Source organism: Canis lupus, chromosome 15 (assembly GCF_011100685.1).
Source record: "Canis lupus familiaris isolate Mischka breed German Shepherd chromosome 15, alternate assembly UU_Cfam_GSD_1.0, whole genome shotgun sequence".
NCBI classification, from domain to species: domain Eukaryota; kingdom Metazoa; phylum Chordata; class Mammalia; order Carnivora; family Canidae; genus Canis; species Canis lupus.
In genome coordinates, this window is record NC_049236.1 from 47,142,525 (window position 1) to 47,166,428 (window position 23,904).

Below are 23,904 nucleotides of genomic sequence, written 5' to 3' on the forward strand. Positions count from 1 at the left end.
CATCTGAGGTGCACTGGAGAGGCACAGGTCATGAGCTCATACTCTAGCTTTGAGGGAAATTGGGAAAGCAATTTTCTAGGCTCTGCTTTGGGGAGGTGAAGACTTTCTTGTCTTTATCCTTTAGTGCTAATTAGTGGCATTATTCAAAATAACTATTGACTGCCTTTTTAATGATATTTGTGATTTTTCTAAAATAGTATGAAATGCCATTTTATTGTTGGTGATGTATCTCATTATTTGGTTTTCTTTCTTCATTAAAATTTTAGGGATCCTTGGGGGAGGATAATAATCTTTAACTTTTCACAGGAACTAGCATATTACTATGAACATAGGAAGTGTAAAAGAAATGCTTGTTTTATGATTGTTCCATGGTTTGAGTGTTGAGGGACTAGAGACCATGGTCAAGTAATAAAAAGAAAACATATTTATGTGCATTCTACTGTCCAGATCATGATACAAGGCAATTCACACAATCCCTATTGCTAGTTATCCAGGAGTATACTTGTCATTTATTAACATGTTTTTGATTTTTCTTTCCCTATCACTCCAACTTTTAGATTGAAAAGAGGGCAAAGGCTGGGAAATAACATGGTATTTATAAAAGTCCAAAGGGAGATGAAACTTGGATAATAAAATAAAATAATCAACAAGACTGTTTTGGGGGAGAATTTTTACGAAGAAATAGGAAGTTGATTAGAGGTTGGATTTGTCAAACAACTTTTATAGTAGGAGTATGTCAGTAGCCCTTTGGGGGCTTCCTAAAACATGTCTTGGGCATAAATAACCAACTGGCCAATAAACTTCTAAAATGCTTGAGACCATAGGGCACAGAAAGAAGTTAAGTGAATGCTAGACTTGTGTTTGTGTTTACTACTCACTTATTATATGTCTTATCTCCATCTGATGTGGGTGTGCTGATGAATATTGGAGTTTGAAAAACATGGAGGAGAGATGAGGCAATGTGTTAATCCCCATACATGAATGAATCCATGGTTGAATGGATGAATCCATGATGAATCTATGTCATAAGCCCATACTTGCCCACCTAGAATACAGTTGAGGCACTCAGGAAAAATGCTAATAAAATACATGGAAATCTTGGCAGAATAAATATAGGACCACAGACTTAGTATAAATCTGGGAAGATCAAAATCATGTTCCAGTTTAAAGAGAGAGAACAGTGGTAGCCAATTATTTATTTTGATTAGCAAAGGATATCTAAAAGCCATCATAGTTTTTGTTACCTAGGCAGTATGGAGATCCATGAGATCCAGGAAGCAGGAGTGAAAAGTGGAATCAATCCGAGGTCCAGTGTTCTCTGACGTTTACTGGCAGATAAGGTGTGTGTTTGTGTTCTCTGTGTGTATGTGTGTATTCATATGCTAGCATAGAATAAGGTTTTCTGACCTGTCTTATCAGCACATATTAAGCACTTACTAGGTGTAAAAGAGTTGTCTAAGTGATACTAAAGAAGAGAGGGTGCTCTCTGCTCTGTGGTGGGAAGAGCAACGTGCATCACTGTGATAGAAGCTCCATTGTGGAAATGGGCTCTGTTTATTGCTGTATTCTTAGCACTCAAAACAGCCTGGTGCTTCAATAAAGAAGCACTAAGTAAATTAATAAATTATTTCTTGAATAGATTCATCAGTTCCTCTGATGTGAGTGATGTTTAACTTTAAGTAGGCAAGTCAGATAGCGAAGACCTAAACTTAGATAGTGTATGTAATTCTCACGGAAGCATGAGGCTCTGAGACTGGGCAGGTGTGAAGAATGTATGACAATAGGAGACGCACATAGATGCTGTTTGCCAAGCTGGAGGGTGGCAAGCAAAAACAGAGCGAGCAGAAGAAAAACTGTAAAGATCCCACAAAGTAAAACCTCATATGACTCGGTGTAATTCTGGAATTCCAAGTGATAAGAGGCAGAGCATCTTTACTTGCGCCAGTTAGAAGTATAGCTATATATGAATAATGGTAATGGGTAGAGTAAGATTTTAAATTGTGAAGTCAGAAATAGCTGTGGGCTCTGCAAATAGGGCTACAGCTGCCAACCATAGAATAGCCTTTATGTACAGTGTGGAAAGAACAGTTGGTCAGGCAAAGGTTTTTTCAGCCACACCTGTTCACTCAGATAGCAATTGCCAGCACTGGTATCTCTTTATAAAGATAAATATATATTTTATATAACTATGTCTATGGTTATATACACATCTTATAAAGTTACATTGGTTAATTATGCTCTTTTAAACGAAGAATACAATCTATTATGGCACTGGGTCAAAATTGGTATATCTAACGTCATGTAGAGGGATCTCTTAGTTGAGATGATTCTTTCAGAGTTATTAGTGTGGTTTCATTTATGAGTACAATACCAGTAGAACCTTGTTATGAATAACTCATTAATTATACCAAGCCAGGTATATCATGGGTCAAATCACTTCTCCTGAAGTATAACAACCACATATAATAAAGCCTGAAACAGTGCAATTGGCCTATTCGCCTTTCATTCGCTCACTTCACAAATGCATATCAAGTAACCTCCTAAACTAGAGGGATTATGGGTGATAAATTCATAAACTTTGTCCATAATTATCGTAAGGAAACTAGGTTTACCTTGTGAGGTGGGCACTTTAAAAGAATTCTTTCAATGTTCTGTGGCAATATTAATATCTGTTATGAAAACTTTTCATCCTAGATTTTTTGAGAAATGTCCATAGCATCTTTCTCAAAGTGGTTTTTTAGAACATCTATTGAATTTTAAACAAAAATAAAATAAAAGGTAAGTAGTAAGTGCTATTTGAAAAACCTGATTGTGTGTCATTACAATTATGAAGTTTAAAAACATAGCTACAGGGTAAAAACTTGTTGGAGCTGCTTGTCCCTCAACTCAGACTTAATCCATGCTATTAACTATGATTAAAATTCAAGATACTTAATTGTCATGATTTAGAATAAGTCTATGCACCCTACAACATGTTTACGTGGAGTATGTTTTTCTGGTTAAAGTCATAGAGGAGGAATTATTTGCCTGTTATGAGATTCTCTTCCTATATCAGAGATTATAATTTACAAATTGTTTAAAAGAAGTTAAATGATTTCTTATTTATCTATGGAAGGTGGTAATGTCAGGTATCCATTGCTACATGACAGATCATGCCAAAACTTTGTGACTGAAAATAATAATCATTTTATTTGCTCCCAATTTTCCAGGTCAGCTGGGAGACTCTTCAATTCTGAACCAGCTTTGTTCATCTCTATGGGCAACAGGCAGCTCATCTGAAGCTGGGTGGTCTGGGATCATTTCAATTGCCTATCTGTCAGCTGGAAGGTCAGATCATCTAAAGCCCTTCAGCTGGTCTCTCATTTTCCAGTTAACCTGGGTGTCTTCATATGGTGGTGGAAAGTTTTCCAGATGCAAGAGAGGGCAAGTTCCAAGGTACAAGTCCTTTTCAAGTTTCTGCTTACATTCATGTTTGGCTTTTTGACCAAACCAGGTGAAAAACCCCAAGCCCCCAAGCAACTGAAGATTCAAGTAGTAAAGATTCTCCCCTTTGTTGGGAAGAACAAAAAAGTAACATTGTATGGCAGGAATTTTCTTATAGAAATGGCAGGAATTTCTAATAATTCATTTGTAATCTACCATTGTGTGTTCTACAGTAAATTTTACTCTTCTTGGTCAATGAATGTCAATGAGCATAATATTATGTAAATGCTAGTTTATTTGTAGGTTGATTCAGGTTCTTGAATTTTAAAAAAAGTCAATATTAATTCAGAAGCTGTTTTTGGAAAGTAACATTTACTTATAAGTAGAGATTAGGAAACATACTTTATCAAGAAAAAAGCCAAACATTTAAGAATTATTTGAGTACAATAATCAAAGCAAGTTGGTTAGGATAAAGAAAGGCTGACCTCAAAAAAATAAAAAATAAAATAAAATAAAATAAAATAAAAAAAAAGAAAGGCTGACATCTGCTTTGACTCTAAGGTGAAGCCTTTTCAGCTCCACTAGTAGGATACTCAGTCTTTTAGTTGGTATAATGTGTATAGGTCTCTATGGTTTTTTCTTTGCTTTTCTCTGTTCCACTCTCAATGGCCTATACTTTCATCCACACATCATCACCTATATTATAATGACTCCCAGTCCATATCTTCAGCTTTGACCTGTCTTTTGAGTGACAGATCTATTTAATTAATTGACTCCTTGATTATCTCTGGAAGGCTTTGCCCATAGGTAGTCCAACCTAGGCATGTCTAAATCTGAACTCATTGCTATCTGCCCAAACTTTTTTCTCCTACTGCAATCTCTAACTTAGTGAGCGGTAATGCCAAAATCTATTTCATGTCCAAACTGGTGACTGTAGAATTAGCTGAGGCTCTTTCCTCCTATTATTGCCTCCTTTTTGCCCCTTTAATATTTCTGGGTTTTAGCTCCTCCAGTTCCACTGCATCTATCCCAATCAGACTCCTCAGCTCATCTCTCTGCTTTCAAGTTTTCCCCAAATGCTTGCAATCCCTTGAATTCCTAGAGCTTTCAAACTAATTTTAATATTTGCCTAAATGAGGTAAATTAAGAATGCAAATTTAATGTAAATAATTATGTTTTCAAAACTCAATTTCTAGAAAAAGTGTTTTAAGATGTGAATTTCATCATGTCATTCCAAAGCTTCCATCAAGAAACTCCTGAAATCTCCAAGATATGATCCACTTCTTATCCTGGAAAACAAATCTCTCTAGGATCTGACCTCTGGGTTCCATCAGGGGAAACTGCCAAGATGCTTTATGATATCTCTTGCTTCCTTGTCCAAGCTGATCCCTTGCCTTTATTATCCTTCTTGATCTCTTTCCTTCTCCACATGATTAACTCTTGCTCATTCTTTAAGAAATCTAAGGCCGTCTTCCTTGGGAAGTGCTCATAAGTTAACAACCAGACCTAGGTGGGTGGTCCACTGCTTTCCCTTATATGGTGTACAGCCATCATAAATCACATCCCATAGTTTTTAACTGGTAATTTACTTTGGTCTTCTCTGTTGTTGATCTGTGTGATCTTAGCAGTTAACACAGTCCCTGACACAGAGCAAGTTCTCAGTACTTGTATTACTGAGATTGAATGAATTGATCGAATGAACGAGTGAATGGATGAAGGATGTGAGGAGAGTATGATTAGATTGGAGCTGTCCATGTGCCCTGGCTAGATCTCCACCATACATGCATGGTGGGACTACTTATTATTCAGAGGTAATTTATATAAGCCTGGGTGTTGGAAGGAATGCAAGTAGAGTTTAAGTTAAAATTCAACTGAGGGTATGAGTGGGATCAGGTTGAGAATGGGAACAGCTCTGCTTCTGAAAATTTAGAAGTCATTTATAAGTTATTTTATCATTGAAAAAGGAGGTCTGTTAGACATTTCTCTCAATACAATTGGGGGGATTCATTTTCTTTATTATTTGTTGCTAACTCTTAGTCTCTGCTGGGATTCTCTCTAAACTCTAATATTCTTCTAACCCTGATATCGCTGAGTGTTTTCCTAGAGAATTTAAACTAATTTTAATACTTGCCTAAGAGGCAAATTGGGAATGTAAATTTAATGTAAATAATTGTGTTTTTCAAAACCCAATTTAAATAGTTTTGGAATATCTGCTGTTTTAGATTATTCAGATCAATGCTTCTAGCATCTAACCATGGATAATGGAGTTGTAGATGATTAGTAAATTGAACCTGATTTTCTGTATTTATAAGTAAGTTTGGTGGTAACAATAGATTTTCCTGCACTTTCATTTTGGTGTATTCTGCTTTGAAAGAGAGATTATCTTCTATAAATGGAGTTCTTTTGATTTGCATCTTTATAATACATCAGGAGTGGTGTTAAGAAGACATTTCTATCATTGGTATAAATATCTATCTACTCAGTGAAAAGAAGAGTTTTATCACTAACTTTTTGTCCCACTATCTTTCTTTCCCAGGTACAGTGGGTTCTTAGTCAATATCTTTATTTTTCCCAGCAGTGCATTTCTCGACCATTTACCTGCAACCACTGACTGCTCCATTTTTTTTTGTTTTGTTTTGTTTTGTTTTTTTGCTTATGCTCCGGCTATTATTTTCCCTTCTATTTTTTGAGAAAAGAAAGCTATCAGATAAAACACTTTTTAACTGCCTGCCATGAAACTTGGTAGGAATTATACCCTTTTTTGTCTTTCCTCTTTCTCTCACAAAGTAGGAGGACTCATTCTCTAAGGCTTGACCTGGCATCTTTGCCTAGAATCCATCTTTCTCCAGACCTCAGTGTTTCCCCATTAATATTTGAACACCCTCAAGACTCTCCCATCTTGTAACTTCACATTCCAGTCCAGGGTTTGCATTAACTCTCTTTTGTTTTAGAGCCAAATATCTTGAAAGGGTTGTATATTTCACTTGTCCCCTTTTCCCTCCTCTTGACTTACTTCCTACTTAGTCTACAACTCATTTTATTCTGAATTCTGATCCGTCTCTTCATTTAAACTTGTCAAGTTTATCATTGTTCTTGTCTCTAAATGCAATAGGTATCTTGAAGTTTTTATTTTATTGTCTTGAACATTCAATACTAACTGTCCCCTGTCAACAGAATAAGATTATCCAACAAGTAGACTAAACATATGCTTGAGGCTCTTGCAGAATCAAAGAAAAATTGAAGAAAATTAGCTTCAGTAAATTTACCTAAATTCTTCCATCAGAAGTTTAGAAAGAAACTATTTGGGATCCCTGGGTGGCGCAGCAGTTTGGCGCCTGGCTTTGGCCCAGGGCGCGATCCTGGAGACCCGGAATCGAATCCCACATCAGGCTCCCGGTGCATGGAGCCTGCTTCTCCCTCTGCCTGTGTCTCTGCCTCTCTCTCTCTCTCTCTCTGTGACTATCATAAATAAATAAAAAATAAATAAAAAATAAATAAAAAAAAGAAACTATTTTAATTTCAGCATATTTGTTGGTTTCATGCTTCATGAATGGACAGATATATGATAGTTTTAATATACATATATAAAATCTATACTTAGGTTTTAAATTCCTATGTCAGAATATTACAATCTTCTAATGTCTTTAAAAGCTTTAAACTAGCTCCCACTTTCTGGAACTCTCTTCCATTACTTTTGTGCTACTATCAATTCCTGGTTTCTCATGAACATCTCTTACTGCTGTTACTTCCTCTGCAGGATCTTTAAATGTTGATGTTCTTTGGGGTTTTGTCCTGACCTGTCTCCTTTTCTCACTCTAACCAAAGTCACTGGATGAGCTCATCTACATCCAAGCTTCAGTTTTTTTCTCTGTGATGATACCTGCCCAAACTACATCTGTGTGTTAGACCTCCTTTCTGAGTTCTTCATTAATATACCAAATACTGGACATTGCCCCTCACATACATATATTGGAGATGATTCAAGTTTACCATGCTCCCAAATGATTTCAATGTGTTTCTCCATAAGTTTCTCCTTTCTCCTCAGTGTTCATCACTTCGATGAATGATACTACAGTCCAAACCAGAAACCTGAGATTTTTACATAAGTCCTCCCAGTCCTTTGTCATTATAACCAATCAATCACCAAGTCCTAGGATTCTGCTCCCTGTTATGCCTTGATTATGCTTACTTCTTTCCCGAGCCACTAACACAATATTATAGGCCACCATCATTTCTTTTTTTAATTACTATGATAATCTTCTAATGGATACTTTCCAGTCTATTCTCCAATTTAGAACCCAAGTGATTAAAAAAATAATAAACAATGTCATCTTGTTTCTCTCCTGTATAAAGTCAGTACTTTTAAGATAACTTAAAAATCTTTCTGGGGTACATCCAGACAATGGAACACCATTCAGCACTCAAAAGAAATATGCTATTAAGCCATGAAAAGATATGGAAGAAACTTACCTTTTTAGCATAATACTAAGTGAAAGAAGGCAATCTGAAAAAGCTATATACTGTATGATTCCAACCGTGTAACATTCTGAAAGAGGCAAAATGATGGACAGGGAAAAAAAAAAAGATAGGTGGTTTCCAGGGGTGAAGGGAGAGGGAAGAATAAATAGGCAGAGCACAGAGGATTTTTTGGGTAGTGAAAGATTCTGTTTGATACCAAAATGGTGGGTACATGGTGTTATACATATGTTAAAATCCATAGAATGTAACACAAAGAGTGAACTGTGGACTTGGGGTGATGTGTCAATATATGTGGACTATTTTGGACTATGTGTCAATATATGTTCATCCATTAATAAATCTACCACTTTGGTGCAGGGTGTTGATAGTGGCAGAGGCTGTGCATGTATAAGGACAGGGGTATATGGGGACTCTCTGTACTTGGTGCTCAGTCTTATTGTGAACCTAAAATTGCTTTAAAAAATAAAATATTAAAAAAAAAACCCACAACGCTCCATGGTGTGGCTTCTTTATTTCTCTTTAAAAGAATCTCTTCTCTACTCTGCCCTTGCTGTATTTGTTTTCATAGGGAACTTCTTTGTTTCCTATTGAGCTAGCCATTGTCTTACTCATCCCTGAGCCTTTGCCCATTTCATCTTACTTTTCCTCTTTGCTTGCTGTCTGCTTGTCATCCTTGATCATTTATCATACTACTTTGTTACTGTGTTTTCACTTTTCTGTCTTCTTTTGCCAGACTTTACATTCTGAGTCCATTTTGTTCACTATAGTATCCCTAGAACTGAGCATGCAAAACATTGAATAAATGAATAGGTGGCATAGGGTTTGAAGAATTTACTCCCATTCTTATCTAGAACTACCCTGGTTTTGTTTTCAACTGCTCTGAGCTTTTGGTAAGAAAGCACTCTAAGAAAAATTACCAGCCTAGGTTGCCAGATTTAATAAGAACAACAACAATTACAGGACACGCAGATAAATTTGATTTTCAAGCAGACAATGGACAGTATATTACTATAAGTATGTCCCCTGATATGTAATCTTTGTATAATATTTAATTTAATATTTATATAATATTTGGGATCATTTATACTAAAAAATCTATTCATTGTCTGGAATTCAAATTTAACTGAGCTTCCTATATTTTATCTGGCAACATTACTCAGGCCCCAAGATCTGTTTCCTGGCTACTGGAATCATTTGGTTAAACACAGATAACAGAATTGAGTAACTGCCTCCATCTTAAGCTCTCTGTAGTCAATTTCTGTTGAGGACTCCCCTTTCCTTTGCAAATTTTCATTTTTTAGTGCTTGCAGCAGGGCATTTCCATTTCCATGGAGAGAGATTTTGCCATTTACTAGGAGAAAAAAGTTTTGACTTTGAGCTATTGTGTTATTTATATATAATTCACACACCATACAACTCACCCATTTAAGGTGTACAGTGCACAATTCAGTATATGCAGAGTTGTGCAACTGTCATCACAATCTAATTTTAGAACATTTTCATCACTCCAAAAAGGAATCCAGTACCTATGAACAGTCACTCCCTATCTGTCACCTAACCCCAGCCCTAGGCAACCACTAACCTACTCTCTGTCTCTATGGATTTGGACATTTAATTTAAATGGGATCATATAATATGTTTTTTTTTTTTTTTGTGACTGGCTTCTTTCCCTTAACAAAATATTTTCAGGGTTCAATTATGTTGTAGCGTGTATTCTACTTCATTTCTTTTTTTTTTCTTTGCTGAATATTATTGCACTGCAGGAATACCATATTATGTTTATCCATCAGTTGATGGACATTTGGGCTGTTTCCACTGTCTTTTGTAAAGGAAATATTCTAAAATAGATTTTGTATTTTGTATTTGTTGTCTATGGTCAAGCTTTAGAGGAAAGTAAAAACACTATACTTGTTTTAATAGTTAAAGGCTTTTATTTTTATTCTGCTTTTGAAATTTCTTTGGATTCATTGACCTATCCCTGCTTTTATCCAAATCTTTTCTTTCACATAAGAATTGTTTAATACAAGAGGTATATTGGTTGTTGTGATAAGCAATGAAGATTTTTGTCAGACTTTATCATTCTGAGACCTCAGAAAGTTTAAATTTGAGAATCTGTGGTATTACAGGTCTGTCCAGTGTGGTATTTTCCATGACTACAGAGAATATTATAGACTAGAGCATCTGGAATTGATTGTTGTCTTTGGCACAAATGTGTGAAATTGTGGTGTGAGGCTGGAGTTTTTATGTTATATGTTTTTACATAATGTATTCTGGTGTGATCTGTGGATAACTGCACCTAAGATGGCAAGTCAAAATATAAAACCAAACCACATCAAGGTAATAAGGATTTTTGAGACTTCACAGATGTAGAAATGTCATTTTAAGAACAAGTAATTTCTTAGAGAATATGAGTACATGAGAGTCAACACTGACCATCGCACTATACAAGAATATTAATTAGAGCCCCATGGGGGCTCACTAGGCAATGTTTACATTAACCCACAGTAATGGAAGATTTGTAAAATTAAATATCTACTTACTGTGCTTACATTATCAATGTATGACTTCCTTTCTTCCCTCTCCAATCCCTCCTTCTTTTTCTTTCACCCTTCCTGTCTTCTTTCCTTCCTTCCTTCCTTCCTTCCTTCCTTCCTTCCTTCCTTCCTTCCTTCCTTCCTTCCTCTCTCTCTCTCTCTCTCTCTTCTCTTCCTTTTATGATTTCCCTCAAATCATCCAGGTAGAATAAATAGTCAGAAATTGCTTAAAGGAATCATAATACTTTGGGCATTTTAACATAAATATTGATGAATAAGGGGTAGAGATTTTTAAACTCAGGTTTTGTGATGACCTACGGAATATAGTTATTTCAAGCAGTATGAGCAAATCTCAAAATAATATGAATATATGTATTCACTTTAGTTTTTATAAGTATCTATCTTATTTAAAAATAAAAACATGTGAAACAAAAAAAAACTCCTAGGATGTAATTCTTTATAAAACTTGAATGAAGTCTTAATCTATTGGAGGTTGTGCATTAAGCAGTTTAAAGTGTACTCTGTTTTACAAATGTAACTTATTAAAAATTGTCTTTTTCAATATTCCTAAAATTGATGCTCAGAGACTAAATATTCAAGAAATAAAACAGATCACTCTGATCCATTAAACTGCATATTTGGTGTTTGACTTTCAATCAGGATTTATCGAGTGTTCATCGTCTGGAATTTTATGTTAACATTGTAGTGAATCTGGATTCATCAAATATCTACCACCAAGAAAGAAGAAAGAGACTAATGAATTTCAATGAATTGTAAGCAATATCCTGATTTCAGAGATGTAAAAATGAAAAAAAATATATTGTACAATTAATAAAAAGTACTAGCACTATTGAAAGTATACAAATATACTCAAAAGGCAACTGCACTCTAAAATATATAAGTCATTGGTCAATTTCATTCAGTTACAAATTAATTAAGCACTCTAAATATGTTTAGCTCTAGCCTCAATCCTAGTCCATAATTGGGCTGGAACTATTTAATTATCTAGAAGTTTCTGTTTTTTAATCATCTTCTCTGTGTACCACATTATACCATTGGAATGGGTGGAGTAGGTAGCTGCCCATGAAGTGTGGGTTAAAGTTCTCTGGGAAAGTCTTTATCCCTACTATTCCTTTACTGATGCCAGAAAATTTCCTGTAAGCATTTTCTTCCTTTGACCTTCTGTCCTTTGAACATACGAATATTTCTGGAAGGATGCATTGAATATTTTAATCATTAACTCTCCAATGTGGAATCATTGGTTACATTTTCCCAATGGGATAGCAACTAGGACTTTTCTTTTTTTTTTCTTTTAAAAGCACGCTATCATAGCTGATGAGGAATCAGAGCTTCAGAGACCCTGTGTAACTTGTCCAAGACTGTGCAGCATGTAGGTGATTGAATTGGGCTTTCAGCTCTGCTCTTTACTGGGTCAGACTGTCTTTCATGAACATCTCAAATACACAGAACCAAAGCCTCCAATCTAGCTGACCTGCTGGAAGAGAAGAGCATAAAGAGAAAAGTAGAGAACTTGGGGTATTGACTGAAAGGATCAACACTAAGTGGAGAAAGATAGGGGGGTTGTTGGCTTTGCAGTGAGAAGGCAAAGTTTCTGAAGGGGAAAATGGAAAGATGCTAGAAGTGGACTGGTTGCTTCACAATTTCCGCTGTACTTGCATCAGAATTACTGATTCCCAGAATGGAGCTCGTGTCACCTTTTATGTTAGGTTTACTTCAATTCAATATTTTACTGTCGTTCCTCAGAAAGACTTCAGGACTCACTTGGGAACCCTGGCAAAATTTTATCTTGATTCTACAGCTGAAATTATTGGATTTTTAACCCACATGGAATGCAAATTTTTCTGACCAGTATTTAAGACATTGGTGCTTCCTTTTCTGCATTTTTTCTATGATTGCGACAGAAAGACAGCTGAAAAACTGCACTAAATATTAGTGTACAAACGTTTGAACACACCCACAGCCCTATCTGTATGTGAATCTTAATGGCAGTGTATAAGGCTCATCGAAAGATAAGAGATATTAGTATCATTTTTTTCTTAACAAGGGTAGTTAATATTGTCTGTCCTTTAATAGCAATGAAAAGTAAGCTATAGATTTTGATATGAAAACGAGGATATCATGTACCATTATTTGTGCAGGAGATGTGTGACCTGCATGAATGATACTGCTGCAAACTCTCAAGTCTAATCATCCCATTGAACTAACCAGAGTTCCTCGTTGGAAGCTGGAAAGCAGAAATAATGAACGAATTTATTCATTCATTCCACAAATACTTATCGAGCTCCTACTATATATATATCACCATGTATGTACTTTTCTGGGAGGTGGATATATAGCAGTGCACTAGTCAGACAAATCTGCCTTGACTCTAGTGGAGGGATACAGGAGTACAGTGAGGACAATTAGGTGCTTACGGTCATTAATAGATACAGTGATTTTCACACTTGCTATTCTCTTTGCTTCACAAACTTCTCACCCAGACTTTCATTAATCCCTATTTACCCTTTAGGTTTCTATTTAGATGGCTCTTCCTCTGGAAGCCTTTTCTGACCCCTGAGTTCAGGATCCCTGCCCTTCCCATCAACTCTCACGAAACTTTGCATTCTTCATTTCTCAGCTCTTACGCTGTATTGCTTTATTTGTGTGTTTTCTCTACCAGATTATAAATGTCGAGACAATAAGAACCATGATTTTTTTTGGTCTATATTTGTACCATCAGCAACTTGCTTTGTGTTTGGCACAGAATGGGAACTACTGTTTACTTAGTGAATAAGTGATCTAATGAAATGACTTCTCACACATTAGTCCCAGAGTAGAGTTCAAATTCATATCTTCCCTTATTACAGATCATTACATGGTTGTTTTGGTAGAATCTTCCAAGGGTGTGAGATCCCAGTTTACAAAGCATCCAGTCACTGAATTCCTAGTCCATCAGGGTGGCAGAGTGACTGACAAGATTTTAAAATGTTCTTATCTAGGCGGCATTTGAGTGGCTTAGTTGGTTAAGCATCTGCTTTTGGCTCAGGTCATGACTCCAGGGTTCTGGATCGAGCCCTGCATCGGGCTCGCTGCTTATCAGGGAGCCTGCTTCTCCCTCTCCTCCCCGCTTGTGCTCTCTCTTTCAATATCTCTGTCACTGTCTTGTCTCTCCCAAGTAAATAAAATATTTTAAAAAATAAATAACGCCATTTATGCCATATAATTGTTGCCTAATAAATATTCCTTAAAAAAAATGTTCTTATCTAGGATGTACGGTGTGTGTATATGTGTGTATGTGTGTGTGTGTGTGTGTGTGTGTGTGTGTGTGTGTGTTTGAAGATGTTAACTTTGATTTGTCCCATCTTGGTACATGAATCCTAAAGTATACTTCATATCTCAATTCCTGCAAATATATAGTATAAGACCATCAAGGGATGACATAGCATAAAGGAGTGATACAGGAAGATAGTAGTCGTAGTGATAGCACTATACACTTATTTAGTCTAACTCTGTGCCAGGCAATGTTATAAGCACCTCATCCATGCTTATTTAAATATACCCATAACTCTGTGAGGAAACTGAGGCCTGGGAGGCAGGGCAGTAAATAACTTGATTGCATAGTGAAATAGGTGGACTCCAAAACTAGGCTCTAGAGTTCATATTTTTCTATATTCTACTCCTTCCATTTGAATACAAAATAAAACAAAACTATTTCTCTGAAAAAGCTAAAGAAAACCTAAAGTAAAAGAATAAAACAGCTCAAGAAATGCCATTTGAATTGGACCTAAACATTCTCTTAATATATTAAAAACTGATATATTAAAAGCTACCACTGATGCTTTTTTTTTTTTTTTTTTGCCAAGGGAATTAATTGCTTATTAGACAGATGGAAAAGTTCAGTTGAGGGGGAAAGCGCTAAAGTATGTAGCCAACGTGAGAGAAAGGGCAAGCTTGGCACACAGTGATATGCCAAAAATACTTGCAAAAATATGTCAGAAAGATAGCAGGCAGGTGACTAGCATCCCAAAGTCCACATGACTGAGGCCAACACGGGAAACAAAGAGAAAGCAATGAAAAGAAAGATGACAGGTGAACAAAAACCTTTTATCTTTTGAAAGAAATCTTGTGCAATGAAACAGAAGAGATGAGTCACAGTGCTGTAATTAGATAGGTAGAACATTGTACCTCACAGATTATTGGTAGAGTAAAAAATCTTAATGACTTAACCGATTAACATCAAATAATATTTTTGAGAAACATAATTTTTGACAATCCTCATTTTGATGAGGACTTTACAGCACCAAGGTAGATTTATTAATAACTTACCTATCAATGTTGAAGGTTTTTCCACAGTCCAGGGCTGGATCAGGTTGTGAGAAAAAGGAATGGAAATTTGGAAGGGCCTTTAAGAGATCTTACAAACAAATAGGCATGATGAATTAAAACTTGAACATAGGTAATATGGGTTTTAGGGTAGGGATGAGATACTTCATTGAGAAATTCTAAAACGGAATACAGACTTCTATTCTATAGTACAATACACACTTTTCTGAAAAGTCTCAAGTTTGGCAAAACCATCTCTAAAAGATAACAAAGCTCAGTGGAAAAATAGAATTGGAGTAGGTCATTCCAAACCTGTATAATTTGTAACCTGTGCCTGGCAAAAAAAAAATAACAATCCTAATTACTAACTCTAATTCAGTTAAAAAGACACGCAATACTCTTTAAAAAATAACACTACAGTACATTTTAGATTTCACCCTTGGGGGAAAAGCAACGGAGTTGAGGTGAATGTAAGATAGGGTGAATGTAAGAGAGAAACATCTGAATTCTGGAAATGACGGAAGGATGTGTGCAGGTTGAGGAACAGTTTCAGGTTTTGCCCAAAAGTAGAGGAAAGCCTCCCACTGAGCGCCTCCAAGACAGTGCTCATTGCACTGGGTTTCGTGCTGTGTCTGTTTGCAGCCTGCTCCAGTTAGCTGTGTTACTGTGTTGTGTTCAGCTGCTGTTACTCAGTGATACAAAGCATTAGGGGCTGGGAAAGTTTACGTATGAACCAAGATGGCTTTTGTGTAGAGAATCTATGAATTTAACTATGTTTCCATCCATCCATCCATCTGTCCGTCCATCCATCCCTCTGTCTGTCCACTCACCCATCTATCATCTACCTACCTATCTACCTACCTACCTATCTGTGTACTTAGTTAGCATGAGGGACTGAGGATGTTCTTAAAATGAGTCGCCCCCTCTCAATACCCAGAAAACTGTGATTCCTTTTGTCACCATAGTACCTTAGAACTCCTTAGAACTCCCATTTGGATCTTTCACTGCTTGAAGCTGTTTCTCAAGTCTGTGACTCTTTGCCTTCTACTGTTGACTTTGGAGCTCAGCAATTATATTGATATATTTTTTGATTCAAATAAATTCAAAATTGAAATTCTTGATTCAGAAATTTTAAAATCTCCAAATATTTTTGATTATAATAAAGTTGGTCTCTAAAATCCCCCAAATTCCTTAAGAAAATATGACAAATCTGAATTATATATTTATCCTATGAAATTAAAGTAAACACCGGCAATTTTCTCCTTTGTATTGAACTAAATTGCTGTTAATGCTTTCCTAGTTCTATTTTTGTACTGAATGACTAGGTTATATGAATTTTTATTGCATGCTGCTTCCTTTGCATTGGTAAAAAATCATTTTGAGTGAAGAATTACTTCTCTCAATATAGTTTAATTATTTCTGAGGAGTTGGCAGATGAAAAAATGACAGGAATATTATTGCTTGTGTTTAGCTTTTAGCATATTTAACATGTGTAGCTAAGATAATTAGAATTAAAAGAATGCTCTTTTTATTTAATGAATTAATGGAATGGGCATCCAGAAGTTGCACTGTGAAAGTTCAACCGAAGCTGCTTAAACCTTCTTCCATAAATCAACTGAGTTGGTTCAGTAATTTCATAGCCAATAAGATAATAGTCTCTTCCTTTGCCTTACTTTTATCTTCTGCATTCAAGTTACATGCACACACTCGTTTGATATACAACTTTACTTTTAAGTTTATATGAAAGATGCAACATAATTTTATTCTAAATATGAACTTGACAATATGGATTCAAATTTGATTCACTGATGTGCAACCTTGCGTGTGATATCTGAGACCAGAAATTGTCAAATGATATATCAAAAAGGTAAATTAGCATTTTCTCAGTGCAACCTGACATGACAGATGGGTAGGAGGAGTGCTGTTATCTCTGAGAAGAGACTAAATATATTATAATTTGGATGTATACACAGACTGGATAAAGACTTTCATAAAAGAATTTTCAATGCAAAATCTATTTTCCACACTCATAATAATTAGTTAAACCCCCTCCATCACTCACTTCTTTCTATGCTTCTATGGATTGCTTTGCAAAGCATCCGTGCATAAAAATTACTTCATGGGATTTATGTTTATTGAACACATATTAATTTCAAGACACTATGCTAGACTCTAGAATACACTGGTAAGTCATTTCCATGTCAATAATATTAGTGGTAGTAATAATAAGAATACTCGTACTGATAATTGCTAGTAGTGATTGAATACTTACCGTTTGGCAGGAACCACTCTAAGCCCTTTACATGTATTCTGACTTTCACACACAGATATACACGCCACATAGTCAACTAACAATAAATGACAGGTGAGTGATGTGGGCAATATTTTTTTAAAAAATCAGAAGGGGTGTAACACCTGAAGAGTCACGTAGAAAAGGTGAAATCAGAAATGAGCCAGGGTTGGGTAGATAGCATGAAGAGATAAGGCATTTCTGGGCAAAGGGATGGAGAGCACAAACTTAGTGGTGGGAAAGTGCAGTCTGAAGGAACAAAATTTATATTAGGAAGGATGTTATGGCAGAGAAAGGGGGACCAATGTTAAGAATAAGGCTCGTGAGTGCAAAGCTGAGGGTTTTAGATTGATTACTGCATAAATCATGGGGATCCACTGATGTTTTTGGGTAAGGGGAGTGATTTGAAAGCAATAAATTTGGAAGATGTAAATGGTGGGAGTGCAAGTTGTGTTGAAGGGAGGAAAGGTGGAGTTAGAGCCTAATGAGAAGGCTATGTTTGTCTAAGAACTGACACAAAGTGGTGATGATAGGAAGCTTTACCTGCTATTTATCATAAATGAGGAAAGATGAATTGAGGATGACTGCTTTTCTTGGTCAGATGATTGTCGGGATGAGGACCTGTTTATGGGAGGGATGTGATGAGTTGAGTTCTAGAACTGGTGTAGCACCGAGGTCTCTATGCACAGAAGGGTGCAGAACATACTCTGAAATTTGCAAGAGGGTCTCAGTGTTGGGAATCATCAGCTTGTAGCTGAGAGCCAGTCTGGAGACGAGGACAAATTCTGTTCTGCTGAGATAGAGAGTGAGAAGTGTGGGAGGCTAAGGAGAAAACCTGACAGTCAGTGGAGGCAGAAGAAAACCCAAACAGACTAGGACTGAAACAAAGATAACATGGCCATGGGAAGGTAGGGGAGGAGATGGTCCAAGACTGAGGGTGTCTTCCATACTATCTGATGTCACAAGGGTTCATGGAGAAAAGGGGCTGCATGCACACGAGTGTACTGCCGTTGCAAAGTCACTTGGCACCTGAAAGTACAGCGTTAGTGAATTGGACAGATTAAGACTTTAATTTAGATTGGATATTATTTTTATTGATCACAACAAGCTGCTTGATGTTATCAGTTGCCTGCATTCTAATAGTTCCCGGGCAGGCTAGGTTGTCTAGAAAAAATACCATTTATGTTTAGGTTTTCAACAATGATATGGGCCATAGATAAAGAAACACTGTTGGAGATTCCTGATATCACCAAATTAGAGGAGCAAAATAACATGAGAGTTATTTAGAGTTATTTAATCGTCTGCTTTAAACTATTCTTCCTAAGGGAGGCAGAGAGTAGGTGAAGGTTGCTATCAAACCTTTAGTTTTTGAGGAAAGTCTGCTTGTTCAAGAGGCCTTTAGCTTTTGTTTATGCTTTTAAAACTTTTTTTTTTAATTATTATTTATTTTAGAGAGAGAGCGCGTTCACACCTGAGAGCTCTCTCAGGTAGGGTTTAGAGGGAGAGGGAGAAAGAGGATACCCAAGCAGACTCCCAGTTGAGTGTGGAGTTGGATGTGGGGCTCCATCTCAGGACCCTGAGATCATAACCTGAGCCAAAGTCAAGAGTTGGACACTCAACTGACTGAGCCACCCAGCTGCTCCTGTTCTCAAAATGTTTGATTTTTAAAAATATTTTTATTTATTTATTCATGAGACACACAGAGAGAGGGAGAGACGCAGGCAGAGGAGAAACAGGCTCCCTGCAGAGAGCCCGATGTGGGACTCAATCCCAGGACTCTGGCATCACATCCTGAGCCGAAGGCAGATGCTCAGCCGCTGAGCCACCCAGGCGCCCCACTCTCAAAATGTTTTAAAAAGATAGATGGCTTGCTGATGACTCTTGGAATGTTGATAGATTTAAAAGCATGAAAGTTTTTCTATATAATAATAATTACACTCAGTGGGATTAAAATTCAAATGCCAGCATTCCCCAGAAAAATCATATTCTGCTAACCCCAACCAAATAACAAAAGAAAAAAAAAACAACAAAAAATAATTCTCTTAGGAGTTAGAAGTTTAATTTCTGTGATAATTGGTGATGAATGATAGGCCTGTTCAATACTGTATTCCAGAGTGGCCAAATGTGGCTATTAAATTAAACTTAATTAAAGTTAAATAAAGTTATACATCCAGTGCCTCAGTTTCACTAGCCACAGTTTAAATGCTCAATGGCTAGTGCAGATGAAGAAACTCTCTGCCACTGCTGTGGGTTCTGGTATAAGCTATAAAAACCACAAGCACAGCCTGGTATCACAACCAGATGTGGAGTGCCATATATAGATAACAATTTCATTTTAAAAGATACAACAATATTTCAAGACTGCTTTTGTCTTTGTTAAATCTCGTTACAATGGGGGTTATTTGCTACACTGCCTTGGGTTAAAATTTCTTTCATTAAGTAGCGTTTGCACATGGTAACAAGCTGTTTTCCAAATAACTATGAATGGGAGTTTGAGGTAGAGGAAACAACAGAAGATGTTTGGAGAACCTCGAAGCATTGATTTCTTGGGATGGGGCAGGGTGTCGCTCTATCTGTGTTTATTTTCCCAGTCGTTTCTGTTTGAGTTCTCCCAAGTTCAGATCTGTATGGGTAGTGAAATTTCCTTGAGTGCTGAAGCTAAGTCTGTGTCTGGAGGAGCCCATTTTATGAAGTAGCTCAATCATGCAATGGTGTCGTGAATGGGGAGGAGCTAGACATGGGAGGAGAGGAAGTGGGGGTCAGAGATGCAAGAACTGAAGCACCCCTCCTTTCTGAGCAGGGATTTTCTGTTGGGTGACAAAGGGTGGAGGAGCCCAAAGGTAAAGAGAACTGTGACGGGAAGCCACAGGCAGCATCTGTAGGTTCTACACTCAACAGCTGGGGAAGATGGCAGAGTGGGATAGCATGGTTACATGTTACAAATCACAGCATAAATAGCACTTGTTGAGGATACAATCAGGTTGGGAGCATGAGGAATGGCCATTTCATTAAGTCATTGCATCAGATGATTGAAGAATGCAGCCTTCTGGGGACAGCATGTGTGTCACTTTGGGATCTCTTGAAAGCAGAAGCTGAAGTGGGCAGTGGGAGAGACAGTTGACTTGAGAGGTGGTCTCAGGAGGCTGGAGAGAGGGAGTAACAAGTATGAGATGGGGAAGAGGAAGACAATATGCCGATACTGTATTATGGTCACTGTTGGGTGACCATAATATATGGGTGGGCAAGGGGCCTCTGTTCTGCTAGAACCTCCACGGTTCTGCTGAAAGACAAGAAACTGCTATCTGCTCTTGGTCGAGGGTTGTTTTGGGGGCCTGAACTCCCCTACATTCCTGGGCTGCGCTTTCAGCTGGCCCAGCGGTGTTCCCAGGGGCTGGGACAAAATGCAGAAAGATCCGAAGCATCTTCCTGCTATGGAAGGCTGCTGGTGCATCATGAGCCAGGGGTACACAAATCTGTCCACCTCGTCTGTAGCTGTAATCAGAGGGTGGCCGGGGGGTATGATGCTGAGCACCAGAGGTGTCCTCTACAGCTACCATTTCCTCAGAATAATCATTATGTGTCAAACACTGCGCTGAGACATAGCATGTACATTTTCTCATTTAGCCATACAGCTCCCCATGAAGCGATGTCATGAGCCTGCATTTCATAGCAGATATGGAGCAAATAATGTGCTCAAGAAACAATATGCCCAAAGCCCAGGATTACATACGGCTGACAGGATTCTTACCCTGGCTTTTGTGGCCTGTGTACCTAGTTCTATTATTCTTCATGCTCCCTCAGTGGCTCTAAACTTGGCCTTCCATCTTGCTGTTTCTTGGAATACCTCACCTCACCCCCCCCCCCCCCTTTGCTCTTTGTACTGCAGCATGTCTGCAAGTTTTGGCAAATATATACATCCTTGTAACTCCCATCAACACCATGATCAATATATAGAATAATTCTATCATCCTCAAAACTCCCCTTTTGCAGTAAACCCTTTCCCCATTTCTAGCTTCTGGCAATCACTAATTTCTTTTGTTTCCCTGTAGTTCGGACTTGGCAAGGATGTCATGTAAGTGGGAACATACCATTTATAGCCTTTTAAGTCTGGTTTCTTTCGTTTAACATGATGCATTTGAGAATCAGTCCATTGTGGTGTCGGTAGCTCATTCCCATTACTGAGTAGTATTCCATTGTTTGGCTATACCATAGTTTGTTTCTCCATCCTTAGTTGAGGGAAATTTGAGTTATTTCCAGTGTTTGGTGATTACAGAGAAGCTGCTATAAGCATTTGCATAGAGGTATTTGTATGAACAAAGGGTTTTCATTTCACTTGGGTAAATATCTAGCAGTCAGATCACTGACTCTTATTTTAAGTGTATGTTTAACTTTTTAAGAAGTTGCCAAACTATTTTAAATACTGACTTTACTTCTTTGCATTCTCACTGTTAATCGCTCCATATTCTCACTAGTACTTGATATTAAAAGTATTTTTTAGCCATCCTAATAGGTTTTTAGTGTTATATCACTGTAGTTTTTAATGCATTTCCCTAGTTACAAATGATGCTGAACATCTTTTCATGTTTTTACTTGTATCTATATATCTTCCTTGGTGAAATGTCTGTTCAAGTCTTTTGCCCATATGTTTTATTGGGTTATTTGCTTTCTTCTTATTGAATTTTGAGAGATCTTTCTATATTATGTATGTTTTCTATATTATGTATTTTTTTAAAAAAATCAGCTGTGTGTATTGCAAATATTTTCTTACAATATATGGCTAGTCTTTTCATTCTCTTAATAGTTTGAAATACTTTGTAAAGTAGTTCTTAATATTTCTGGAGTCCAATTTGTCATTTTTAAATTCTTAAAAATTTTTATTTTTAATTTAAATTCCATTTTATTAACATATAGTGTATTATTAGTTTCAGAAGTAGAATTTAGTGATTTGTCTGTTGCATATAATGGTGCTCATCACATCATGTGTCCTCCTTAATGCTCATCACCCAGTTACCCCATTTCCCACCTACTTCCTCTCCAGCAGCCATCAGTTTGTTTCCTAGCATTAAGAGCTTCTAATGGTTTGTCTCCCTCTGTTTTCATAGGCAACCTACTGATTGGGAGAAGATATTTGCAAATGACTTATCAGATAAAGAGCTAGTGTCCAAAATCTATAAAGAACTTATCAAACTCAACACCCAAAGAACAAAAAATCCAGTCATGCAATGGGCAGAAGACATGAATAGACATTTCTCCAAAGAAGACATACAAATGGCCAATAGACACATGAAAAAATGTTCAACATCAGTTGGCATCAAGGAGATACAAATCAAAATCACAATGAGATATCACCTCACACCAACAGGATGACTAAAAATAACAAGTCAAGAAACAACAGATGTTGTCATGGATGTGGAGAAGGGGGAGCCCTCTTACACTGTTGGTGGGAATGCAAACTAGTGCAGCCACTCTGGAAAACCGTGTGGAGTTTCTTCAAAAAGTTGAAAATTGAGCTACCCTATGACCCAGTAATTGTACTACTAGGGATTTATCTGAAGGATACAAACATAGTGATTCATAGGGGCACATGAACCACAGTGTTTATAGTTGCGATGTCCACAATAGCCAAACTGTGGAAGGAGCCACGATGTCTATTGACAGATGAATAGATGAAGAAGATGTGGTATACAGATTCAATGGAATATTACTCAAACATGAAAAGGAATACAATCTTGCCATTTGCAATGATGTAGATGGAACTAGAGGGTATTATGCTAAGTGAAATAAGTCAGAGAAAGATAAATACCATATGATTTCAATCACATATATAATTTAAGAAACAAAACAGATGAACATAGGAAAAGGGAAGGGAAATAAAATAAGACAATTTGTCATTTTTAAAAATTGTTTGTCCTCTTGCTGTCATGCCTAAAAGTCTTTGGTTATTCCCGGTCAGAAAGATTTTCTCCTCATTTCGTCTATAAGTTTTGTGATTTTAGGTTTTATTGAAGGTATATGATCCATTTGAGTTAATTTTTATGAGGTACAAGGTGTAGATCAAGATACTTTAAAAAAAAAAAAAAAAGGATAGCTCAGTGTTCCAGCTCATCTGTTGAAAAGATTATCCTTTCACTATTGAATAGCTTTAATACCTTTATTGAAAATCAATTGACCGTGTCAGTGTGAGTCTGTTTCATGCATTCTACTGTATTCCCTTGATTTACATGCTTATTATTTCTCCAATACATTGTCTTAATTACTATAGCTTTATAAAAAAAATCTGGAAATAATGTAGTGCTATTCCTCCAACTTTTCTTTTTTAAAGATTATTTTTGCTATTATAATGCTATTTTATTTTGCCCTTTCTTTCTTTCTTTCTTTCTTTCTTTCTTTCTTTCTTTCTTTCTTTCTTTTTTTTTTTAAAGATTTTATCCATTTATTCATGAGACACAGAGAGAGGCAGAGACACACGCAGAGGGAGAAGCAGGCTCCTTGCAGGGAGCCCAATGTGGGACTTGATCCCAGAACCCCGGGGTCACACCCTGAGCCGACGGCAGACTTTCAACCACTGAGCCACGAGCTGCCCCTTATCTTGGTTTTTCATATACGTCTTAGAATCAGCTTAATTATTTCCAAAACAACAACAACAACAACCCAATTCTGCTGGACTTCGATTTAAATTCTAGTGAATCTATAGGACATTTTTTTGGGAAAACCGACATCTTAACAATTTTCCCCTTATTTTATTACTTATTGGTCATTACATAGAGGTACTGAACAAAAGCAACATAGTGAAAGGAAGACATGTTTATATAAGTGTGACTGCTAGATTGTTAGAAAATTGTGAACACTTCTATT

At 36.8% G+C, this 23,904-nt stretch overlaps 2 long non-coding RNA genes across 3 annotated transcripts in view; one reads left to right on the forward strand and one right to left on the reverse strand.

Moving 5' to 3' along the window:
* LOC111090088 overlaps nucleotides 1-22,212 on the forward strand; it is a 90,971-nt gene extending 68,759 nt beyond the window's left edge. The window contains exons 5-6 of one of the 2 annotated variants that reach the window (XR_005370859.1): nucleotides 3,210-3,435; nucleotides 22,152-22,212. This is a non-coding gene — a long non-coding RNA (uncharacterized LOC111090088). Of the gene's footprint in view, nucleotides 1-3,209; nucleotides 3,919-22,151 lie in introns of those variants that run through there. The other variant, XR_005370858.1, reaches the window with a different exon arrangement.
* Nucleotides 1-23,904, reverse strand: part of LOC119867941 — a 155,977-nt gene that overhangs the window by 30,375 nt on the left and 101,698 nt on the right. The gene's annotated exons all lie outside the window — the stretch shown is intronic.